A 19,362-nucleotide genomic window follows, 5' to 3' on the forward strand; every position below is an offset into this window, starting at 1 on the left:
TGGTCTCTCTCACACACACCCATTCGCACACTCAGATACACTCCCCTTTGCACGTGCACATGGCCTCCTGCTTACTTTGGGCGCAGCAGTCCCCTGCATCTCTGACAGCCGCTTTCTTCCCTCACTCCCATCACACCGCCCCGGCCTTCCTGCCCCTTTGCACTCTCTCCTCCTGATGTCACTGGCAGGGCAAAGGCAGGAAGGAGCAGTGAGATATGAGATTTGAACCTCAGAATGTCAGACCTCTGACCCTGCCAAAGACCACTCCCACCACCCCCTCAGGTCCCTTGGCTGTTCTGAGGTTCCGTGGGAGGGGGGATGAGAAGGGAGAGGAGTGGAGAGAGGCTCCTTCTTCTCCTGCCCTGCGCCGCCCCCCCCCACCCCCGCCCCGGAGCTGAACTTCATAAACTTTCACTTTCCAAAATGTCTGTCCCTCCTGGGGCCTCCCTGGAAGCGTGATTATTTTCGCAGCTTGCACTGGCCATGTTGCCCCAGGTTGCACCCTTCTAGGAACTCCTGCCTGAGGGAGACTGGTCAGAGCTTGGAAAGGACTGTTCCAGGGGATGAGCTATCTGTTGGCCAGGAAAGGCGTGGGAATCGTGCAGCAGAGCACAGCCCTCAGGCCCAGCTCGACTTGGGAATAACAGCAAAGTCTGTCCCAGGCTACTCCATAAGCGCACGTTTGAACTAATGTTCTGCTCACAAAACCCTCGGAGGTGGGTGCTATTATTGTCTCCAATTTCGGGAGAGGAAAGAGAGGCACAGAGAGGCTAAGTCAGTTGCCTGAAGTCACAAAGCCAGGACGTGGCTGAGCTGGGATTCAGACTCGGGCAGCCTGGCTCCAGAGCTCACCGGCTTAACCTTCTCGACAGGTCCTAGAGACCCAGGATGGATGCCAAGGGGCACTCCCCACAGTGTGAAGAAGTGGCTATTTGCACAAACACATATACTTCATCTGTGTGCATGTAGGCTAAAAATCATAGCATCACATGGCTGGAAATGGACCACAGGCACCAGCTGGAAAGGACTCTAGAGATGCCATCTCCCTCCCTCTGCCGAGGAACTATTGTGAGCTGACAGCACCGCACACGTCATCCCATCTAACCCTCACAACAGCTCTGGGAGGTCAGTCTTAATACCTCTATTAAGACGGAGGACCTGAGACCCAGAAGCGTCAAGGCATTGCCCCAAACCCCCTTCCTAAAGCTCAGAGGGACCCACGTGCTCCAACAGCCTGATCAGTCTTCTTTTTGTCACCTTCCGTGTCCCTTACTTGCAAATCAACACAGCCACTAGACCACGTACAACACCAGGAAGAATTACAGTCCTCAGTCGTGTCTCAAGAGGCCCTGACAACCCCCCAAGGAAGGTTTTATACCCATCCTGTAGGTGAGGGGAAGCCCCTTGCTGGGGACCCCCAGCGAGGAAGTGGGGAAGCTGTGACTCTGGCCACAGAGTGAGCCCTCTTCGCATCGCACTACACTACCCGCCTCCCACACTGTCCCCCAGCCCAGAAGCAACCCCCCAAACACACCACATCCCCACCGAGCACACACACGTGCATGTAATAGACACAGAAAAATGCTACCCATGGTGCACCCCCATGATACAGGCTAAGAGTTACCTGGCATTTTCTGTACGCCAGATAGGAGCTCACTGAATGCCTCCAACAACCCTATGATGTAGGTTCTGTTAACATCCTTATCCTCATTTACAGATGAGGAAACTGAGGCTCAGAGAGGTCAAGTAACTTGCTGAGGGTCACACAGGTAGGCAGCTGCAGAAGAGATTTGAATCCAGGCTCTCAGCACTATGCTATAGCCCATCCCCTATACTGACTGGGTACTACCCATTCAGTCAGTCAGCAGCCACTACTGAGAGACCTGTTGGGCCCAGCACTGTGCCAGGCCCTAGGCACACAGAGGTGAACAAAGTGCAGGTCCGCCTGGCCTCACCCACGTGCTCCTGCCAGTACTACATGGTAGATGGGGGCTATGTCCACTCTCGCTCTCCTTCCTTCCCAGGCAGCGTCCCCCGCAGTGACCTAGGACATGTGAATCTTGGTCCTGGTTTGCATCTGACACCTAGTGAGGTGATGCCAAAGCCTGGATGGGAGCTCAGAGACAGGAAGATGGAAATGGAGTAGGCCAGCGGGGCGCCGGGGCTCGGGGAGGGGGCAGGGCCGAGGGTAGGGACGTCTCTGCTTCTATCTATTCTGTATCTCTCTAGCTCAGGCCTTCTCCTGGCATCTCTGGCTGATTCTCTCCATATCCGTCTCTCTGTGTGTACCTTTCTGTCTCCTGTCTTTCCCTGTCCCTTCACTGCTTGTCAGCTGCTATCAGCCGCTGTGGAGACAATGGATAAGGGACTTGGGCACCCATCATCAGAGTGGACATCCATGTCTGAGCCGGGCCCACTTCCAGGGCACCCGTCAGCTCTGTCCCAGGACCCTTCTTAGTGGTCTTCTCTCTGCAAAGGACCACAGTCCTCTTTTTCTCAAGCCTTCTAGGCTCTTCCTGTCCATTGTCCGAAGACCAGTCTTGATATCACCAGTCTGCATGTCTAAGATGTGACCTGCCTCCCTCTTCTCCCTGGGGGAGAAAGCAGTATCCCTCCCATTAAAGGTAGGAGTACGTCTCCTTGTTCAGACTTAGGGCTCCCTGAGGACAGGGACTGTGTCTCTCCACAAGATTGGGGTTCCTTGAGGATATAACCTGTGTTTTCCCCATCAGTGGTCCATAGGTGTTAGAGGTCTCCAAGGAAGAAAGGATGGAATTATTTTACTCATAAATTTGAATTGCAAAATTAAGATTTTCACTGCAATCCCATTATGTTCTTAGTAACTGTCACATTCTTCAACATTGTACACGATACAAGGTTTGAATCCGGTTGATCAATCTTGGCAGTTTGTCTCAGGCAATATGTTTTTAATACCCTTTATGAGTTTTTGGTTATGAATTTGTGATGTGTAGTGTCCTCAACTCAAATAAGTTAGCGGTTCAAAAGTGGCTTATTCAGTCACATAGCACAGGGAGATCAGCTCGGTGCTTTGTGTCCACCTAGAGGGGTGGGATAGGGAGGGTGGGAGGGAGGGAGACGCAAGAGGGAAGAGATATGGGAACATATGTATATGTATAACTGATTCACTTTGTTATAAAGCAGAAACTAACACACCATTGTAAAGCAATTATACTCCAATAAAGATGTAAAAAAAAAAAGTGGCTTATTGAAGCTGAAGAAAAGTGATGAAAATAGTAACCCAAATACTACAACTGAGAACAGGGTTACAAAAGTAAATAGTGAAGATTCTGGTTCCAAAAAAAATGTAAATCTCTAAGAACTCAGACATGTATCATGATTTCACACAAGCAACTGTGAAAGAAAAGTGTAACTAGTATGATGTTGAATTACCAACACTGGACTCCATCGGACTGGCTATCCGTCCCATCGTAATCCCCAGCGTGTTGTGTGTTATGAAACTTTGTCAAATAGTGGCATAAAGCCATGAAGCCTTTCACATCATTTTCAAACAAAGTACAGTGACCTTTCTGGTAAACCATTAGAGCCTTCTTTTTTTTTTTTTTTTCCGGAGCAGAAGTAAAATAAGCTTTCCAGGACAAAACTGATGGATTTTTCCCCCCCACTAACGGCAGGAAGAAAAACAAAACTACGTAGGCAGCATTCAAAATTGCATTCCTCTTAGTAAAACACAGATACAAGTAACACTATCTGAGAAGCTTGTAAAACAGCTGTGTTATTAATGACACACATTTTTCTCAGGGAGCATGCAGAGCTAGCTTTTGGCAAATTTCCTTCATCAAATGGCAGTGTTGGGCATCACATAGTATCAATGGCATGCATTATGAGAAAACAGTTTGGTTTTAAATAAATCCCTCTATTTTTTAAAATAAATTTATTCATTTATTTTATTATTTACTTTTGGCTGCACTGGGTCTTTGTTGCTGCACACAGCTTTCTCTAGTTGCGGTGAGCAGGGGCTACTCTTCGTTGCAGTGCACGGGCTTCTCATTGTGGCTTCTCTGGCTGCAGAGCTCAGGCTGTAGGCGTGTGGGCTTCAGTAGTTGCGGCTCACGGGCTCTAGAGCGCAGGCTCAGTAGTTATGGCACACGGGCTTAGTTGCTCCGTGGCATGTGGGATCTTCCCGGACCAGGGCTCGAACCCGTGTCCCCTGCATCAGCAGATGGATTCTTAACCACTGTGCCACCAGGGAAGCCCAATCCTTCTATCTTATACTTTTCAATAAAATCGTAAATTTTTGGTCTCCTGAGTTTAGGTTTGGACTATCACAGGTAGTGAACATATTGGCATTTAACAAGCTGCTTGAGATCTTAGAACTGGTCTCAAGCGGCATAACCAATGACTTGAAGAAATAGCTTTATCTCATCTCTCTTTTCAAAAGAGAGGTGACCCATGTGTGTGAAGTTGGTTAAAATCAATGATGTGCAGAGTCCAAACACTCTTAGCATATGTGTAGTTCATATATCAGAGAAAAGCATTTGATAACTTTTAGCTTTATCACTTAAAGCCCATGCTTCAGGAAAAAAAGATTCCTTGCTTAAGTGATCATTTTTTTAAAAAATATTTATTTATTTAATTTTGGTTCTTTGGGCCTTCGTCACTGCACGTGGGCTTTTGCTAGCCACGGCGAGCAGGGGCTACTCTTCGTTGCGGTGCGTGGGCTTTTCATTGCAGTGGCTTCTCTTGTTGCGGAGCACAGGCTCTAGGCACACGGGCTTCAGTAGCTGTGGCACACGGACTTAGTTGCTCCGCAGCATGTGGGATCTTCCCAGACCAGGGCTCGAACCCGTGTCCCCTGCATTGGCAGGCGGATTCTTAACCACTGCGCCACCAGGGAAGTTCAAGTGATCATTTTGTGAAGCGTGATATGCATTGAAAGGATTGTTTGGCAATCACCACTGAGGGAGCATCAGGAAAGGCATTCCTCCAAGGATGAAAGAAGTTGTTCTTGAAAGCCAATTCCTATCTGTTTCCTGAACTTTCACCAGCATTTTGGCAATGCCAGCTATTGCCCCCAATATCCCTTTCCCCTTCTCTCTCACAGTAATTGTATTCCCAATTTTTAGCTGGATACATGACCCCTCAGAATAAAAACTACATTTCCCATCCTTTCTTTCAACTAGACGTGGTCATGCAACAATGTCTGGCCAAAGGGATGTGAGCTGAAGTGTGACTTTCAGGTCCTTACAGGGACATACATTTCCACCCACTTTCCTCCATCTACTGCCTGGAACCTCATGTCTTGGTGAGCCAGCCTGGAGCATGCAGATGAGGGCAAGTCTTAAGGTAGCAGAACAGCAAGACAGAAAGAGCCTGGGTTTCTGGACAAGCTAATACAGAAGAACCACCTTCCTAGCACTGGACTACTTGTCTCTGGACTTTTAGATGGAAAAGAAATAAATTGCTGTCCTGTTTAAATTACTATTATTCTGGATCTCTGTCCTACCCAATATAGAGTTGAGGGAAATACTAAAAATTGTGACTATGATCCAATCTCGTTCACTGAGAATACTTCTCAGCATCCTATGCAAAGACAAGGACGGCAAGTTCCAGAGCCCACTTTTCCACCCTAAGATAGTCTAGCTGTGGAAGGAAAGGGTTCCCACAAGGAGTTTTGAAAAGAATGATGAGATAAAGCCATTTTTCACGGCATTGATAATGCCACTCGAGACCACTTCTAAGATCTTATATGTCCTGCTCAGATGGCAGTATGTTCAACATCTGTATTGCCCAGAAATCACCAAATTATTACATTCACTGATGAGTATCAAGTTAACAGAATTTCTTAAAACAAAACTGCATTGTGACTGCTCCATTATGAGAGTCTGATTCTTTCTTAACACTTGGTGATTTTTGTTTCTGAGCAGGAGAAAGGAATCAGTGACGTATTATTAAGATTATTTAAAAACCACATCCAAATATTACATCAGAATTTAAAGAATTCTTTCCAGAGTCAAATTCAACCAAAGAGAGGATTATGGCTCCGTTTGTCAGCCTCTGTCTTTCTCAAGGTGATATAGTCTTGTCTTCTAACTTCTGGAAACGTTGTACCTGTTGACCTAGTGTCCAAGAGAGTGGAAAACAGTCTTCAGGGAGAAACAGCTCTGTGATTTATAGATTCTTGTTTGGTTTGAATCCACAACCATCTGACAGCCACCAAACATTTGCTGCCATTTCTAATGACCTATAATTGTGGTTTAGGATTTTCTAATTTAGCACAAGTAAAGAGTAAGAAAAGAAATTGACAGGATGTGAGAACTCATGCCACCTTATTGTCACACAGAGCATAGATACACTGGTGGAAATTTTCAGACAGTATCCTCTCTCACTGATAAGAAACATTTATCCTTCATATTACCTTTTTAAAAAAAATAAATTTATTTATTTATTTAATTTTGGCTGCGTTGGGTCTTTGCTGCTGCACACGGGCTTTTCTCTAGTAACGGTGAGCAGTGGGTACACTTCGTTGCAGTGCGCGGGCTTCTCATTGCGGTGGCTTCTCTTTGTTGTGGAGCACGGGCTCTAGGCGCGCGGGCTTCAGTCGTTGTGACGCAGGGGGCTCTAGAGCGCAGGCCCAGTAGTTGTGGCTCACGGGCTTAGTTGCCTCGCGGCACATGGGATCTTCCCGGCTCAAACCTGTGTCCCCTGCATTGGCAGGCGGATTCTTAACCACTGAGCCACCAGGGAAGTCCTATCCTTCATGTTACTTTTGCAAAGTTACATTTTGTATTATTTTAGAAATACAATGTTCTTTTAAAATTTGCTTCGACTTGGAGGTTGGTGTGTGAGCACAAGACCCATTAAGGGATTGCTGATACTAAGAGTGTGAGAAACATTTTTCCCTATGGCCTAACATGGCTGCATTCCACAGCAGATAAAGAAATCCCTAAAGGGAATCCATGGTGGGGGGCAGGGGCTAAGATCTCGCAGCCCTTCCTGTCCAGCGGAAGCCCCTGTGCCAGCTGGACTGACCCTCCAGCGCAGCCTCTTCCAGTGGATCACAGATCCTGCTCACACACTGTCCCATCTGCTCTACCCCAAGTCCGGTGTGGGAGTTATTAGTGTTCCCATAATAGGGACAGGACCTAGAAGCCCAGGGCACTTCTCTCCAAAGCCACCCAGCTTGTGAGGGAGCGTCTAGGACCAGAACCCAAGATCTTTTATGCCCCTCCGAAAGGCTCTTTCCTTCACAATTAAATGTTTGCAAAACAGCCTAAACTACAGAATAATAACCGCTACAGTTTACTTGGGACTTACTGAATACCAGGCCCCTGCGCTTACATTGCCTCAGTCTTCACAACGGCCCTGTGAAATATACCATGTGAGCTATATCATTAGCTCCACTTTACAGATGAGAAAACTGAGATACAGAGAAGTTAAGTAACTTGCCCTCTGTCTCATCGCTAGGGAGTGGCAACATCTGCCTCAAACTAAAATCCGACAGCCAGGGGGCTTTTAACCCCCACCACAAACGGCCATCGCACTGGGCTCGGAGTTCTCCCCGCTCTAAAATCTCTCCATCCATGGCTCAGATTCGAGCCGCCGGCTCTTTGCCTGCCTCGCCACCTCTGCGGAGCCCTGCAGCAGCCTCCCTACTGCTCTCCCTGCCCACGTCCACCGCTTCCCCAAAAGGCCGGAGTGGCCTTCCGAACTCGTGCAGGCTCCTTCCACCCCGCTCTGCCCCAGGCGCAGTGGCACCCTCTCCTGGGCAGGACCCCAGCCCCGAGCCGCCTTCCTGGGCCCCGGGCCGAGTGCGTCGGGCTCTGCGCGAGTCCAGCCCCGTCAGCCCCCACCCGCGCCGCCAACTCTTCCAGGGTGACTCTCCCACGTAGACGTCTCCCGCCTCCGCCACGTGCGCCCCTCCCCGGCCGGTCACTATCCTCAGTCACTTACCCAGACCCGTTTTTCTCGGGGTCTAACATCCCGGGCTTTTCCTGCCTGACCCCAGGCCCCCTTTCTTTGGCGTACAGTTCTGAAATGGGCGCCCGCCGCCCTCCAGGCCGGCCCTCCGGCAAGCTGCCCGCACCCACCCCAGGGGGCAGGAGCCCTTTAACTCTGATGCCCTTACAGGGCTTCGGAGGCACTGAGGTGCTTGGAGGCCTTGGTGCTGGCCACTCCTTCTCTGCCTGGAGCATCCTCCCCTCCACCTACTGTCTCACTCCTACTCCCCCTTATGTGTCTCGGACGCCTCATCCTGCCCAGACTCACCTTGGGTACCTGCCCCCATCAGGGTTCTCCCACAGGACCCACACTTCCCCTACCAGAGCCCAAGCCCAGCCTGGCTGGTTGCTCTCCCCCATCCCACCCTGCAACCGAGCCCTGGCCTGTCATCTTCATTCTGGCTCCCGGCACAGGGTCTGGCCCAGAGTGGGTGCTCAGTGAATATGCTAGAAGTAAGTGGAGCTCTTGAGAGTTTGGGCTCTGGGCTCCAACTTCCAGTTCAAATCCTAACCCCGCCTTTTCCCAGCTGTGTGACTCTGGACAACTTACTTTCCTTCTACGTGCTTCAGTTTCCTCCGTTCTAAAATGGGGCTAATAATAGAACTTTTTCGTGGATTTTGTGAGAACTTAAAGCAGTACCGGCATAAGTAAGTAATTACTAGGTACTATATAGTTACTATTAACGGTATTTGTGTTGTTAGTTTACTGTTTCCTATGTATGTCTCTTCCACTGAACAGCACACTCCTTGGGTGTGGGAGGAGTCCTCACTTCCTGACTCCCCAGAGCCCTGCCCGAAGCATGGCGTCAGGCTGTCCCTTGGCTCCTCCCTGGGAATTGAATATCTTCTGTGAAGCTCCCCTACCCTACCCCAACCAACATCTTGACCCCTGACAGTGCTCTCATCCTCCTCCCCTCTCCTGAGGGCTCACGCGCCCCTGAAAGCCGGGCCTCCTCCTCATTCACTCAAGGGCAGTCCCAAAATCCAAAGGGAGGGATTCTGTCTTCCACCACACCTCCCATCCCTCAGCCCCTTCTCAGAAATTTCAGAGCTCAGAGAGCTCTGAACTTGGAGAGAGGAACCCTGTCCCCTAGTCTTGGCTCTGCCACTGAACAGCTGTGTGACTTTGGGCAGGTTGCTTTACGTTTCTGAGCCTTACTTTCCACACCTGTGAAATGGGATTAATACCAGTCCTGCCACCCTCATAGAGTTGTCCTGGTGCTCGACTGCACACACTGGAGAGAGGGTGCTTTGTAAACAGAGGCAGAGTGAAGCAATGCAAGTCACAGTTACCATGGCGTTGGAAGTGGGGATCAGAACCAGACCGGTAGGCACCTCTGGTTAGGGCTGTGCCAAGGGTGTGACCACTGGGCTCTGAGTTGGGAGCAAGCTGTTACGAGGTGGGGTTGGTTGGGGACAAGCCTAGTGACTACTGCTTGGTCATTGTGTCCCTGCCACCTGCTCTTACCACTTTTTCAAAAGCACCTTCAAGTACCCACCCCTGAGGGCCCCAAGATTCCTAGTGAATCCTGATGTTCAGAGGCCCCGCCATGTCTGTCAGCCACAACTCTCTTCCCCCTCCCCATCCCCACAGACTCCAGTCCAGCTGAATTAGGAATTTCCTAACATTAGTCATCAATCTTTCAGTTACAAGTGCCAACAGCCTGACTCAAAGTGGCTTATGCAGAAAGTTAAATACATTTGGGTTATTTAACCAAAAAGTCAAAGTACAGCTGGATCTGTGGGCTAAAATGATGTCAGAAGGACTCAGTTTCTCTGTCTCTCACTTTTGCTTTTCTTTGAAATGGCTTTTTTTCCCCCTGGACAGTCTGGTTCCATGTGGTGGTCTCAGGCACTTCCAGGTTTATTTTCTAGAAGCTAAGCAACCCCAGGAGAAAAACAGAACCTCTTGCACAATAGTTTTAGAAAAAAATTATCCCCGTGTTAACCTATATTAAGCTAACTTGGCCCTTCCCTAAACCAATGACTGTGGCCAAAACGATGAAATGTGCTGATTGACCTGGGCACATGCCCACACCAGTGACACATAAACCAAGAGCTGGGGAGGGGCAGTTCCCCAGAATAAAATCTGAATGCTGTTTCTGGAGGAAGGAGGAATGAATGCTAGGGAAGGCAGAAACAATGGATGTCCAAAACATTCCACCCCTTGGCTGGTAGCATATAGACACGCACATACTTTTTCCATACGCATAATATTTATAAGCTTTTTGTCACCATTTTTTCTTCTTACTTGCAAATCATTTCAAATTTACAGAAAATTTCCAAGAATAGTGCCAACAACTTTTTTTCCTGGAGCATTTGAGGGTAAATTGCTGACATGATTTCCCACCATTCATGAATACTTCAGTATAAATCCTGCAAACAATGACATTCTACTAAATAACCACAACGCAACCATAAAAATTATAGATGTATTACTATAATTTATTCATGTTTCACCATTTGTCCTAATAAAATTCATTGTAGCAAAAAGACCCAATTTAGTGTCATGCATTGCCTTTAGTTGCCATGCCGCTTTCGTTTCTTTCAGTGTGGAAAGAGACCATGTTAAAAGTAGTCTTTCCTTGACGATCATGACTTTGTAAATTTTGAGGATTATAGGCCAGTGATTTCGTAGAGTATCCCTCAGTTTGGGTTGGTCTGATGTTTCCTCATGATTAGATTCAAGTTATGCATTTTGGGCAGAAATATCACGGAAGTGATGCTGTGATCTCACGGCATCTTATCAGGTAATGCATGATTTCAATTTGTCCCATTACTGATGGTGTTAATTTTGATCTTTTGATTAAGATAGTGTCTACCACATTTATCTACTTAAAGTTACTTCTTTTTTTTTTCTTTTTTTTTTTTGCGGTACGTGGGCCTCTCGCTGTTGTGGCCTCTCCCGTTGCGGAGCACAGGCTCCAGACACGCAAGCTCAGTGGCCATGGCTCACGGGCCCAGCCGCTCTGCGGCATGTGGGATCCTCCCGGACCGGGGCACGAACCCGTGTCCCCTGCATCGGCAGGCGGACTCTCAACCACTGCGCCACCAGGAAAGCCCTAAAGTTACTTCTTTTTCCCATTGTAATTAATGTTTTTTGATGGGAGGTACTTTGTAAAGGACTGTATAAAGTCCCATTCCTCATCCAACTTGGACCCATTAATTTTAGCATCCATTGATATTGCTTGGTTGAAATATTTTGTATTATGATAGTTGCCAAATGTTGATGATCTAATTCCCTCATTCCTTTTGTCATTCTACTCAATGGGAAAACTTTATCTTTCTTTCTTTCTTTCTAATCAGTATTAAGATTATTATTTATTTTGATGCTCAAATCGTCCATATTCTGCCAGTGGGAGCCTCTTCAAACTGCCATCTATCTTTTTTATTTGTCTCTGATATGGGCTGAATCACGTCCCCTCCAAATTCATTTTGAAGTCCTCACCCCTAATGTGACTGTATTTGGAGATAGGGCCCTTAAAGAGGTAATTAAGGTTAAATGCGGTCATGAAGTTGGGACCATAATCCAGTACTACTGGTGTTCTTAAAAGAGGGGGAAGAGGCACCAGGGTGGACAGAGGAAAGACCTTGCGAGGACACAGGCAGAAGGCGGCCATGTGCAAGCCAGGTAAAAGAGGCCTCAGGAGTGGGCTTCCCTGGTGGCGCAGTGGTTGAGAGTCCGCCTGCTGATGCAGGGGACGCGGGTTCGTGCCCCGGCCCAGGAAGATCCCACATGCCGCGGAGCGGCTGGGCCTGTGAGCCATGGCCGCTAAGCCTGCGCGTCCGGAGCCTGTGCTCCGCAGCGGGAGAGGCCACAACAATGAGAGGCCCGCATACCGCAAAAAAAAAAACCACAAAAAAACAAAACAAAAAAAAAAGAGGCCTCAGGAGAAACCAAACCTGCCAACACCTTGATCTTGGACTTCTAGTTTCCAGAACCATGAGAAAATTAATTTCTGCTGTTTAAGCTCCCCAGTCTGTGTTACATTGTTGTGGAGGCCCTAGCAAACTAATATAGTCCCTATCATTCTTTGAGCAATTCCTTACTTTCTGGCATAAGCTGTTCCAGGCTCATTTTGTATTTTACCTGCCCCAGCTCTGGAGCAAGTCATTTCTCCAGAGAGTTCTAATTCCTTTTAGTGAGAAGTGGTACTTAGAAACCAAAATGTGGATGCTACTATTGACAATTGCCAGGACATGGAAGCAACCTAAATGTCCATCAACAGATGAATGGATAAAGAAGATGTGGCACATATATACAATGGAATATTACTCAGCCATAAAAAGAAACGAAATTGAGCTATTTGTAGTGAGGTGGATGGACCTAGAGTCTGTCATACAGAGTGAAGTAAGTCGGAAAGAGAAAAACAAATATTGTATGCTAACGCACATATATGGAATCTAAAAAAATGGTACTGATGAACCTAGTGGCAGGGCAGGAATAAAGATGCAGACATAGAGAATGGACTTGAGAACACAGAGCGGGAAGGGGAAGCTGGGACAAAGTGAGAGAGTAGCACTGACATACATACACTACCAAATGTAAAATGGATGGCTAGTGTGAAGCTGCTGCATAGCACAGGGAGATCAGCTTGATGTTTTGTGATGACCTAGAGGGGTGGGATAGGGAGGATGGGAGGGAGGCTCAAGAGGGAGGGGATATGGGGACATATGTATACTTATAACTGATTCACTTTGTTGTACAGCACAACATTGTAAAGCAATTATACTCTAATAAAGATAAAAAATAAACAAACCAAAATGTGGGTGCCAGGTGCTCATTGCTATTGCAATGTCAGTGCTCCCAAGACTTCTTAAGGGACAGAACTAGGGAATGCATACACCTACACATATTCACGTCTACATTTATTTTTTATTTACCTGTATATGTTGAAAATTATGGGTTCATACAGATACCACCAATTTCAACCCAATATGATAGGATTCATTCTAGTTTTCTCCCTTTCCCTGCTTGTAATGTCCTTCTCCAACAGCAAGAAACCTGACTTCCATTATCCTTAATAAATGTATTTATTTGTTCAATTCTCCTATTTACAACCCATCTCCATCTCTGCTACCACTTCCTCCTTGTGTAGATTCTGTTCACTTTCTGCTTGGGCTCTGTGATCCCATTACAGGCCACCCCTCTGTATGGATGTCTTCCCATGCCCCTCAGCCTGACTCCTCACACTGGGCCACCCTTTCTCTTCTCAGGCTGATGCCCCACACCTGGCCACCCTATATACGTGGAACCCTTCTTAACCACACTGTGGTTCTGACTTCCCATGCCAGGTCATCTCCATGCAGGGACACTCTCCTCAGCCAGGCTCTAATAAACTGCATGGGGCCATTCCACTGCATGGATGCCCTCACCCCCATTAGTCTGACTGACCATACCAGCTGCCCCATCCCCCAGGGGGGAACGCCCTCATCACCCAACTCTGGCTCTGATTCCTTGCTCTGGACCACTGTGGCTCCCACCATCACCACCACGGGCTCCTACCTTGCTCTGGCCTACCTAATGGCTTTAGGGCTGAATTGTTCAGGTATGGAAGGAGAGGAAAAGACAGGAAAGAAAAACAAGGAAAGGAAAGGGAAAGGAAGGAAAGAGGGAAGGGGAAAGAGAGGGGAAGAGGAATTTTTTAAATTGAGGTATCGCATAATTACTATATAAGGTCACAAATCCTAAGTGCACACCTCAGTGAACTTTTACAAAGCAAAACATTACCAGTACCTTATAAGGTTCTCTCATACCCCATCCAATTATTGTCCTCCCCAACATAAACCAACTTCTGTCACTATAGAATAACTTTGCTTATTTTTTAACTTTGTGTAACTGGATACATATAGTATACTATTTTGTTTGTGACTGGCTTCATTTACTCAACGTTATGCTTGTGAGATCCATCCCTGTTGTTGCAGGTAGAAATAGTTTGCTCTTTGGCATTGCTGTCTAGTATTCCAGTGAACGAATATACCACCATTTAGCTACCTATTCTATTCCTGACAGTCATTTGGATTCTTTCTAGTTTCTAGTAATGTGGCTACTAACAAACTGGCGATGCCCTTTTGGTGCATATATATGTGCACTTCTGTTGGCTATGTACTCAAGAGTGGAACAGCTGTATTACAGGGGATGCATATGTTTAGCTTTAGTAGTTATTGCCAGTTTTTTTCTAAAGTAATTGTACAAATTTACACTCCTCCCAGCAATATGAGAGTTCCAGTGGCCACATCATTGACAACACTTAGTATTGTCAGTCTTTTTAATTTTAGACATTCTGGTAAATGTGCAGTGGTATCTCACTGTGGTATTTTTAATTTAATTTAATTTATTATTTTTGGCTGCGTTGGGTCTTTGTTGCTGCGCGTGGGCTTTCTTGAGTTGCAGTGAGTGGAGGCTACTCTTCATTGCAGTGCACGGTCTTCTCATTTTGGTGGCTTCCCTTGTTGTGGAGCACGGGCTCTAGAGTGCATGGGCTTCAGTAGTTGCAGTGCGTGGGCTCAGTAGTTGTGGTGTGTGGGCTCTAGGGCGCACAGGCTTCAGTAGTCGTGGCATGAGGGCTTGGTAGTTGTGGCTCAATGGACTCTAGAGCGTGGGCTCAGTAGTTGTGGTGCACGGGCTTAGTTGCTCTGCGGCATCTGGAATCTTCCTGGACCAGGGATCAAACCCGTGTCCCCTGCATTGGCAGGCAGATTTTTAACCACCAGGGAAGTCCCTCATTGTGGTATTAATTTAAATTTCTCTATGTTGAATATCTTTTCATGCATTTATTAAATATTTAGATATTTTCTTTTATGAAAAGCCTGTGAAGTCTTTATCCATTTTTTAAAAATTGGATTGTCTGTCCCTTTTTCTTATTTTGTAGGATAATTTTAATATAGTCTGGATATAAGACCTCTGTCAGGTACATATATTGAAGATATCTTTCACTCTGTGGCTTGCCTTTTCACTCAGTGGTGTTTCTTGCTAAATAGAAGTCTTTAATTTCACTGAAATACAATTATTAATATTTTCCTTATGGCTAGTTGTGTGAGTGTGTTTAAGAATTCTTTGCCTAATTTTAAAGTCGTGAACTTATTGTCTTTTGTTACTCTCCACTGTTGTCTTCTGGAAGCTTTCTTTTTCTTTTGCTGTTTACATTAATTTTTTAGATGAAGTTTTAAGTCTTAACAAATATGTTTATGTACATGGTTTAAGACACAAAGAATTTACAGGGCATGTAAAGAAAAGCAGCAGTCCTGTACCTCTTCATACTTAATTTCCTGCTCCCCAGAGCCAGTGATTTTCAACTTAGTCGGCTGATATTTTTGAGAGAGATTCTCCATATCTCTAAATAACAAACTTTGTTGCCAATTCTTGATTTTTCAGTTTTGGGCATTCTCTTTTGACTTCGCTGTGTGGAAAATAAGGATTTAATGCTTTCCAACTCCTCACCTTTACCATTCTCAGTCACACTTCCAGTCCCACTCATTTCCCAGTAAGGTTACATGTTAATTTTGGCTCAGTGTCTACCCTATTATGATTATCTAATTGTTATTTGTGTCTGAGCTGTGTAATGTACTATGGTCTCTTCTTCTTTTCGTTCTCCTGGAGTTAATCTTGTTTTGTTGTTGCTGAGGTTCATTTAATTTTCTATGTAATGACCACTGTTTCAACCCCAGTTGTCCATATTCCCTGTCAAGACATTCAGGCACATCAGGTCTTTTGTCAGTTCCCCCTTCATGAAGCAATCTCTTCTGCAGACTTTTAATCCACCCTAAACCTGACTAATTGCTCTCTAGCCCCAGTGAACAGCTCTCATGCTGGAATCTCCTTTCACCATCCTCCTTAGGATTCCCTTTGCCTCTTTCCTACATCTGATTTCTTCATTTCCTAAAGCCCATGTCTTCTTTCTTGTTTTATTCTCTTGTTTCTTGGAGCATATCCTCCAATAAGTTCTTGAGAAGGTATGCAAAAGAGATATAATTTCTGAAACTTTGAACATTGAAAATATCTTTAATTTACTCTCACACCTGATTGATAATTTTGCTGGGTATAGAATTCTAGGTGACAAATGGTTTTTCTTTAGGATTTCAAAGGCATATTTCTATTGTCCTTTATATTTGTGTTTTTTTTAAATTAATTTATTTATTTGGTTGTGCCAGGTCTTAGCTGTGTCAGGCGGGCTCCTTAGTTGTGGCACGTGGGCCCCTTAGTTGCAGGCAGCAGTCTTCTTAGTTGCGACATGCATGTGGGATCTAGTCCCCTGACCAGGGACCAAACCTGGGCCCCCTGCACTGGGAGCACAGAGTCCTATCCACTGCGCCACCAGGGAAGTCCCTGTCCTTTATATTTGGATTAATGATCCATCTAGGACTAATTTTTCTATATAGTGTGAGGTAGGAGTCAAAGTTCATTTTTGTTCCCACAGGGATATTAAATTTATCTGATACCACTTATTGAAAAGATCATTCTTTCCACTTATCATACCACTGGACCATATAGGTGTGGGTCTGTTTCTAGAATCTTCATTGTGTTCCATTGGTCCATTTGTCTACAAGTTTGCAAATACTGTTTTAATTATTGTAACTTTGTAATAAGTCTAATTAATAGGTCGTTTAGGGACTTCCCTGGTGGCGCAGTGGTTAAGAATCTGTTTGCCAATGCAGGGGACACGGGTTCGAGCCCTGGTCCAGGAAGATCCCACATGCTGCGGGGCAACTAAGCCCATGCGCCACAACTACTGAGCCTGCGCTCTAGAGCCTGTGAGCCACAACTACGGAGCCTGTGTGCTGCAACTACTGAAGTCCGCATGCCTAGAGCCCGTGCTCTGCGACAAGAGAAGCCACCACAATGAGAAGCCCATGCACCGCAAATAAAGAAAGCCCATGTGCAGCAACAAAGACCCAATGCAGCCAAAAATAAAATTAAAAAATTTATTTAAAAAAAAGGTAGATTAAATCCTCGTACTTTGTACTTCTTTAAGATTATCTTTGTTATTCTTGGACTTCTGCATTTTCATACAAATTTTAGAGTCAGCTTGTTAATTTCCATCAAAACCAAAAAATTCAGGAAGTTTTTTAAAAAAAATAATAAAGATTTAATTCACATACCATACAAATCACCCATGTAAATAAGTGTATAATTCAATGGACTTCAGTATATTCACAGAGTTGTGTAACCATCACCACAATCAATTTTAGAACATTTTCATCACCCTCCAAGTAAAATCCCATGCCCATTAACAGTCACTCCTCTCCCCAACCCCCACTCCCAACCCTAGGAAATCATTAATTCTATATTCTGTCTTTATAGACTTGCCTATTCTGATACTTCACATAATGGGTGGTCTTTGGTGACTTGCTTCTTTCATTTAGTGTAATGTTTGCAAAGTTCATCCATGTTGTAGCATGTATCAGTACTTCATTCTGTTGTAGCATGTATCAGTACTTCATTCTGTTTTATGGATGAATGATATTTCTTTATATGGATGAACCCATTTTATTTATCCATTTATGAGTTGATAGTTATGGGTTATTTCAATACTTGGGCTATCATGAATAACGCCACTGTGAACATTCATGTGTAAGTTTTTGTGTGGACATGGTTTCATTTCCCTTGGGTATATACCTAATATTAGAATTGCTGGGTCACATGGTAACATTATATTTATCCTTTGGATAACTGCCAAACTATTTTCCAAAGAGGTTGCACCATTTTACATTCCCACCAGCAGTGTATGAGGTTTTATTGAGGTCAAATTGAATCTATAGATCAAATGCGGAAAGAACCAATAAAAGAACTTTACAATATTGTTACAACTGATCTATCAATACAGTGTATTTCTATTTTTTTGTCTTCTTTTCCTCTCAGTAATGCTCTGTAGTTTTATGTGTAGAGTCATGACTATACTTTGTCAGATTTATTTCTATTTTTAAAAAATGTATTGTTGATGAATTTTTTTCATTTTTAATTGCTTACTGTCAGCTTATAGAAATACAATTGATTTTTGTATATTGACCTTGTTTCCAGTAACCTTGCTAAATTTATTTATTCTTATAGCATATCTGTAGATTATTTTCAGTTTCCAACATACATAATTATGCTATTGGTGAATAGCCACAGGTTTTTTTAAAAAATAAATTTATTTATTTATTTAGTTTAATTTTTGGCTGCATTGGGTCTTTGTTACTGGGGATGGGCTTTCTCTAGTTGCAGCAAGTGGGGGCTACTCTTCATTTTGGTGTGCGGGCTTCTCATTGCGGTGGCTTCTCTTGTTGCAGAGCACGGGCCATAGGCATGTGGGCTCAGTAGCTGTTGCTTGCGGGCTCTAGAATGCAGGCTCAGTAGTTGTGGCACATGGGCTTAGTTGCTCCACGGCATGTGGGATCTTCCCGGACCAGGGCTCAAACCCGTATCCCCTGCATTGGCAGGCGGATCCTTAACCACTGTGCCACCAGGAAAGTCCCCTAGCCACAGGGTTTTTTTGTTTTGTTTTCCCTTATTCAGCCTTACATCTTTTATTTTTTCTTGCCTTATTGTACTGGCTAGGATTTCCCATACAATATTAAATAGAAGTGGTGATGGTAGATATCCTCAATTTGTTCCAATTTCAAGGAGATATTTTTCAATACTTGACCATTAAGTGTGAAATTTGCTGTAGAGTTTTCTGTTTGATATTATTAGATTAAGAAAATTCCCCTTTATTCCTAGTTTGGTAAAAAATTTTATCATGAATAAATGTTGAATTTTTATCAAATGCTTTTTTCACATTTATTGAAATATGATTTTACTCTTTGATACTTTTAATGTGATTAATTACATAATTGGTTTTCAAATGTGAAGGCAATCTTGCATTCCTGGAATAAATTCAAATTGGCCATGATGTATTGTTACTATTCGATCACTATTATATTGTTTAGCATTTTTATATTTTTTTATAGAAATTGTTCTGTAACTATGCTTTCTTGTCATGTCCTAGTTTGGTCTTAATATCAAGTTTATGCTGCCCTCAACCAAAAAGTTAGGAAGTGTTTCTAGTTTTGTTTTTTTTTTTTTTTCACTTATTCTCCAGAAGAGTTTGTGTAAAACTTGGATTATATCTTTCTTTAATGTTTTAGCAAATGCAAAATATCTTGTATCCACCATTGAAGTATCCTACAGAATAACTCAACTGCCAAAAAAAAAATGTCATGTTCCACCTCCTTTTCTCCCCTTGGGAACCACTGATCTTTTTGCTGATTCAATAGTTTTGCCTTTTCCAGGATGTTATATAGTTGGAATCAGTACGTAGCTTTTTCAGACTGACTTTTTCACTTAATAATATGTATTTAAGGTCCCTGCATGTTCTTTCATGGCTCGATAGCTCGATTTCTTTTTATCAGCGAATAGCAGATA

The sequence above is a fragment of the Delphinus delphis genome, chromosome 19 (assembly GCF_949987515.2).
Source record: "Delphinus delphis chromosome 19, mDelDel1.2, whole genome shotgun sequence".
NCBI lineage: Eukaryota > Metazoa > Chordata > Mammalia > Artiodactyla > Delphinidae > Delphinus > Delphinus delphis.